The following is a 6,970-nucleotide window of genomic DNA, read 5'->3' as shown; positions in this document are numbered from 1 at the left end:
TGCAGCTGCAGCAGCCCCCGCCGGTCAGCTCCGCCGCCCAGTATGGGATGCCCTATGACGGGAGTGCGACGACCTCGTTCCGATCAGCGCCGCCGCCATCCCAGGGCGTCCACATCCAGCAGATCAAGTCCCTGCCATCGCCGTCACCGCTTCCGTCTTGGATCTCTACCCGCCACGTGTCGGCGGCGGTGAGGCTGCAGGCTGCTGCGCGCGGCCTCCTAGCGCGTCGGCGTGTGCGGGAGATGCGTGGTCTGCAACTGCCGCTCCTCCAAGTTGCCCTTCGCTGCGCAAAGGACCTCGATCTCGTCCGCTGCGTCGGGGATCTTGGGCATGTGGTTTCCCCCACGGGCGACCTGCGCTGTTTTCCCCGCGGTCAGCGACCTCAAAGTCTGCGACATCGGCGGTTGGGGGGGCGCACCCCTCCTCGTCATTCTCCATGGCAAGCCCTCCACTCTTTCATGTGCGGTGCAGACCAACAGCCGCCCGGCAGGGAGAAGGCATGGTGTCACGGATAGAAGCGCACCGCGTAGCACCACTGCATTACGCCACCGGCCGCCTCGAGGGCACCTCTGCTGGTCACTCTTGCGACCACTTCCAGGTGGCCATACACATGCACTCCTTTTGTTCAGGTGGTGTCCATGGGATCCAGGTGGCTGTACACGTGCACGCCCGACGAGCGGATGGTGTCCACTTTTTGTTAAGGGGTCCAAAATAAAGCGTCCCAGTCCATTTTAGGTTGAGAATAATAAAACAAGCCGAGATGTAAAAGGCTTGTTTTTAGGTGTTAGGTTTGTGTTGCGTCGAGTCATGGTTATAAGTTGGTTAGGCTGCAGCTCGAGGACAAGCTGCATGTCCAGGTGGGGTGTAGTGTTAGAATACGTAATGGGCCTAATGGGTCCGTTAGTCTTAGGGTTAACTAGACCATGATGGCGCGCATTGCTGCGCCCGTCCTTTTTTTCAATAGAATGATTTGGATTTATGTAAATATTAAGCGGCATAAAAGTTGAATATAAAAATACCAAAGGTACAACATGTAGAATGAATATATGTATATACATGCTTACTAATAAATATAGTTATGCCAGTAACGTGAACCCAAATAAAGTGGCAAACATAAAAGTGATAGTAAAATCACCAAAAGAAAACAATGTAAGCGAGAAACTACTTTGTTCATTCTCTGCGGAGAGCGGCCATCAATAGGGAAGAATGTACATAAAGTCAACGTGGTATGGCAAGATGTTGGGAGTTACAACTGGTTTAGTATCTCTAGTGGCATCAACTAACATCCTTCATAGCACAATGGAGTAGTTGTTCGTGTAGACATCAGGAGAAATTAGTACAATGACGACTGTGTTGCATTGAGTCCTAAGGTGATATTTATGCAAAAAAAAAAATGCTGATTCATAAACTGTAGCAACATGATAAGCTCCCGAAAGCCTGGAGATGTAGGCCTGCAGCATGCTAACTTAAAAACCTAAAAACAAATGGAAGTTGCAATATTATAATTGCATGGTTATACAGAAGTGCTAGTTCTGTTATCGAGCAAATTATTTTCACCAAGGCTTATTTTTTTTCTAACTACGAAATGCATGACCTTGTAAGTTTAGATTCTGAGTGAATAATTGCCCTTCCTGATGTACAACACAAAATGAAACTGGACAACACGTGGATTGGCTCAAAAGAGAAAGTCAAAGAAGTTTTTTTTAACTAAAATGAAAAACTGAACTAACCAAACCCAGAATGATTCAATGTCGCAACAAGTCATGAATGACCTGAATCAACTACTATGGTGTATCACTGAATGGATAGTGAATGATACTGACTTTCTCGTTCCCACATATTTTTAGAGAGACTAAACCAGGTGTTTAGTTTCTCAACCATATGAAACACGCACTGCTACATCTCGAAAGAATTCTCTGTACAATAGAGATAAAATGGATGCCAGCAAACATATATAGGTTTCCGTGATAGCATAACAGACTTCTTGGAATATATAAGAGATGCCAGCTGACAAACAAAGTCCATAAGTAATGCACTTCCTAAGAAGACGTGAGACTTTCATCACTGGTAAAATCGATGTTGCAGTATATATACATCTACACAATGAACTACAGCTGAAGAGAAGGAAGAAACTTCTATTGCATACATGATGTACCTTATAGTTATTTGGAGGCAATGATGTACCTGATATGGTCATATTGATAATTGACTAAGTGGCATTCCACGTGTGATCTGTAATCCTGCTTGACTTCTATTGCATACATGAATTATCAATATGCGCATCAAAAGAAAAGACATGTAAAACCAGTGACACAAAGTAAGAGGCACCCTGACCGTGCTATCTTCTTTTTGCTGCTTTTGAAAAGAAGTTGCAAACCGAAGAGAAAATAAAAATGTGTTACCAATTTAAAAAACGAAAACAGAGGCCGGTCAATTAGGTGAACACGCAATGGACAACAACATCCACGCATGCAAACACAAAACAATGTGTCGGCATCATCCTGCCCATGATCTCCTCGACCCCTGCTACTTCCGAGGATAGAATGAATCAATGTGAAGGACACCGGCCAAAGTTTGGTTGTTTTCAATGGAAGAAATATGGATTGCATTTGGTTTGTGATAACCATGACACCCCATGTATTTTGCATGTTTTATGTACAGTTAAACAATGAAAGATTTAGGTTGCAATTCGTGACTATTGTCATCTATCTTGGTTTATTGCAATTTTCCAAAAGAATCCATAATAGAAATTCCATGCAAAGATCCTATTAAATATATATATATATATATGAGAAGAAATTAGGTTTCATGAGGAGTTAAGTGCATCCTAAGTCCTCGAACTATTTTAGAGGTGTTACGTAGGTCCTCGAACCGTGAAAAGTCCTCGAGGGTCCTTTGAAGTGCAATAAGTGTGTACTTACGTGACACCTCTGAATTAGTTGGAGGATATGTGTGACACTTCTGAAATGGTTTGAGAATCTGGATGACACATATATTGCACTTTGAGGACCTATATGATGATTTTCATAGTTCGAGGACCTACATGGTGTGTCTGAAATTGTTTGAGGACCTAGGATGCACTTCACTCTTTCATGAAAATGGCCAAAAGGAGATCTGCACCAAGATTTTGACTCACAACATAAATAACCTGCATGTTTATTTACAGATCATCGTATTATATCACAACATAAAAAACCACAAAAAATTACGTGGAAAATACAGCTATAAAATGTGAATAGTCCTATGCTATTCTAGATATTGGTAGAGGCTGCATTTTATTTACAAAGCATCATATTATATCAAAATGTCACACACAAAATCAGACATAAAAATGAGATGGAGAAATAGCCAAGAGAAATACAAATAGTACTAACACGATATTTTTCTTGGATCGCATAGTCACCAGCACAATAATTTGACCTCTCATTACTGTTTAATCTTGCAAAGTTTTCGGATAGCATCATTAGGAAAAAAAATGAAGCAGTTCATGGAGGCAGAATAGTACACGCATACTAACCTGTCTGTTATTCATTGGAGATTGACATAATCCAACCTAGGAGAATCACACTTGAATCCATTGACGCCTGCATTCATTTAGGAATTGGGAGTACAAAGAACATCATGAATAAGAAGAATTGTAAAAATTTGATAAGGATGGGAGAAGAGGGAATGTTCGAAGGAGGGAAGACTGGCAGAATTTAGAAGACAAGGACCAAAGCGCCACTGCCGGTGACAGTATTTGCCAGAGTATGGAGGCGGACGGGAAGAAACAGTGAGATTGAAGTAGGGGCATGGTAACTGACCTGAATTAGTGCCCACCGGTGAGTTACGAACATGTTACCATTAAAGACCTGTAGCAACAGTGAATTATCCCTCAATTTGCCGGTGAGTCACTCGATTGGCTTCCCCGTCACCTCCTGTTGCCGTCGCCCGCAAGAAGACCCTGTAGCTCGCGCAGCACCTCAGCGAACGGGGCATCCCACATCGACCCGACCCGTCGAGGTCAACATCACGCACTGGAGGGCGTCGCTCGACACATGAGATTCGTCCTCCCGCCGTCCTGCGTGCGGACTATGGTTTTGTTTTCCCCTTCCAAAACAATGACACGGAAACAATTAATATTTGAAGGCTCAAGGCCTAGTTGGCCAAGTTAACAATAGACTGCAAATTTTGTTACCGGAGCACCGCCCAGCCCGCTAGCTCTCCGGACCTAAGCCCACACGGGATTGCTGATAAATCCAACTACCCCTAAAAAAATGCCGATAAATCCAACTGCCAGCGACGCCCAACACTCCAGATCCGACGGCCGAAAACGTGTATGACCTGAGAGGGCTGGAAAAATGCTCGGTTATAATGTCTCTAAATTAGAGATAAGGGTCGCTTGCTTAGGGGTCAAGTAAGCCTTGCTTGGGAGTCAAGTAAACCTCTCTATATAAAGAGAGGAGATGTATCAATCTAATCAGGCAAGAATTAAGAAGGAAATCCCTTCCCTCTTGCCCGGCCGTGGGCAGAAAGGCCCCCGGCCGGCCCTCTCGCGCCTTCCTTCTAGCAGCGCCATAACACTCATATTATAACTCAGCCAGAAATTGGACTTCGTTTTCTCCTGGGGAAGTGCAAAGCATTGGAGACACTTTATTTGGAGTACGTTATTGGTCTAAGTGAGGGTGAGATGATCGCATTATTCCAGAATTATAGCAACCTTAAAAGCATCTCACTTCGACTCATCCCTCTGCACTGTGAAGATTATGAGTTTAGGACGTCATTGACTGATGTCAGCCTTAAGGCTCTAGCACTCAGCTGCCCTACGCTTCAGGTTGTTGAGCTCACATTCGCATTTTGCTCTGTTCGTCGGCCAGCAAATATAGGCTTTACACAAGAGGGTATTGTAGCGCTCATCCAATCATTAGTAGATAAGGGGCTAATGGTCCAGGCCGGTCCAGCCCATTAGTCCCGGTTCAATCCAGAACCGGGACCAATGGGGGCATTGGACCCGGTCCGTGAGCCCCAGGGGCCGGCCGGGCCACGTGGGCCATTGGTCCCGGTTCGTCTGGACCTATTGGTCCCGGTTGGTGGGACGAATCGGGACCAATGGCCCTCACTCCTGGCCCACCATCATTGGTCCCGGTTGGTGGCCTGAACCGGGACCAAAAGACGACCATTAGTCCCGGTCCATTCCAGCAACTGGGACTACAGGGTTGGTCCTCGTTGCGGCCAAAGTTTAGTCCCACCTCGCCAACCAAAGGAGAATCAGACCGGTTTATAAGCCCCTCCCTCTCTGCCTTATTGAGCTCCTCTGAAAATGAAAATAGATGCCCTTATATAGGGAATTTAGGCTAAATTCATACGAATTTCTCTTGAAATTTGTTATGAATTTAATTTGAATTTCCTCTATAAGCGCATCTATGCTCATTTCTTAGTAGCTTTTTATATAGTTTTTTTCTTTTCTGCTATATTTATTTTTTTCTTTTTATTTCTGAGTTGTAATAAGTCATTAAAAATAAGCATCTATGCTCATTTTTTAGTAAAGTTAATTATAACTATTTTTTCTTCTATTTATTTTTGAATTGTAATAAGTCATTAAAAATAAGCATCTATGCTCATATTTTAGTAAAGTTAATCACAACTATTTTTTCTTCTTTTTATTTCTGAGTTGTAATAAGTCATTAAAAATAAGCATCTATGCTCCTTTTTTAGTACAATTAATCACAACTATTTTTTGCTTCAATTCATTTTTGAGTAGTTTTCTATATAGTTTTTTTCTGCTATATTTATTTTTTTCTTTTTATTTATGAGTTGTAATAAGTCATTAAAAATAAGCATCTATGCTCATTTTTTAGTACAGTTAATCACAACTATTTTTTCTTCTATTTATTTTTGAATTGTAATAAGTCATTAAAAATAAGCATCTATGCTCATATTTTAGTAAAGTTAATCACAACTATTTTTCTTCTTTTTATTTCTGAGTTGTAATAAGTCATTAAAAATAAGCATCTATGCTCCTTTTTTAGTACAGTTAGTCACAACTATTTTTTGCTTCAATTCATTTCTGAGTAGTTTTCTATATAGTTTTTTTTCTTTTCTGCTGTATTAATTTTTTTCTTTTTATTTTTGAGATGTAATAAGTCATTAAAAATAAAAAAGAGGCGCAATGCTTGTTAATTTGCTTCAAGCCTTTCGGAATAGTGTCAACTGCACTGCACATAGCTCTGTGCAGTCTACCGTATTCCTCAAGGCCTGAAGCTAACCAACGTGCAGGAGCATTGAGCCTCTTCGTCATCGTCTCTGCACTCAGGGCTTATAAACAGCTGCAAATGCCTCTCGCTTGGCGAGGTGGGACTAAAAAAACAGCTGCAGGAAGAATCAAAAAAAAGTGCCACCTAAAGGGCTACCACGGCCTGAATACGACTAGAAACCCAACAATGGGTCAGGATTCAGGCCCGCAATAGGCCCAATAGGCCCACAGGCACATATAATGCGTTTAGGTCCGTAAGCCTGCATTTGAGAGGAGCTCGAGAGGGCAGCGGGACTGGGGCTTATAAACCACTCTCGAGCTCCCTCGGCTAGCGAGGTGGGACTAAACTTTCGTGCCGCGACGCGGGCAGCACATGGCCTTTAGTCCCGGTTGGTGGCACCAACCGAAACTAAAGGGTTGCATTGGTACCGGTTCGTGGCACCAACCGGTACCAATGCCCCCCCCTTTAGTCCCGGTTGGTGCCACCAACCACCAACCGGTACCAATGCCCCCCCTTTTGTCCCGGTTGGTGCCACCAACCGGGACCAAAGGTCTTCATTTCCCGCCCTTCGAAGACCTTTGGTCCCGGTTGGTGGGACCAACCGGGACTAAAGGGGGGCATTGGTCCCGGTTTGTTCCACGAACCGGGACCAAAGGCTTTGCTATATATACAACACTTAGCGCGACTTAGATCTCTCCTGCTCCACTCACGTCGCCGCGCGTCTCCCTGCCTCCACC

The 6,970-nt window shown here is 43.6% G+C and overlaps 1 pseudogene; it reads left to right on the top strand.

The window, feature by feature from the left end:
- LOC119321468 overlaps positions 1–6,970 on the top strand; it is a 22,507-nt pseudogene that overhangs the window by 3,009 nt on the left and 12,528 nt on the right.

This window comes from Triticum dicoccoides, chromosome 6B (genome assembly GCF_002162155.2).
Source record: "Triticum dicoccoides isolate Atlit2015 ecotype Zavitan chromosome 6B, WEW_v2.0, whole genome shotgun sequence".
Taxonomy (NCBI): domain Eukaryota; kingdom Viridiplantae; phylum Streptophyta; class Magnoliopsida; order Poales; family Poaceae; genus Triticum; species Triticum dicoccoides.
The sequence above is the reverse complement of the archived record's forward strand: the minus strand, read 5'-3'. Positions and strand labels throughout refer to the sequence as shown.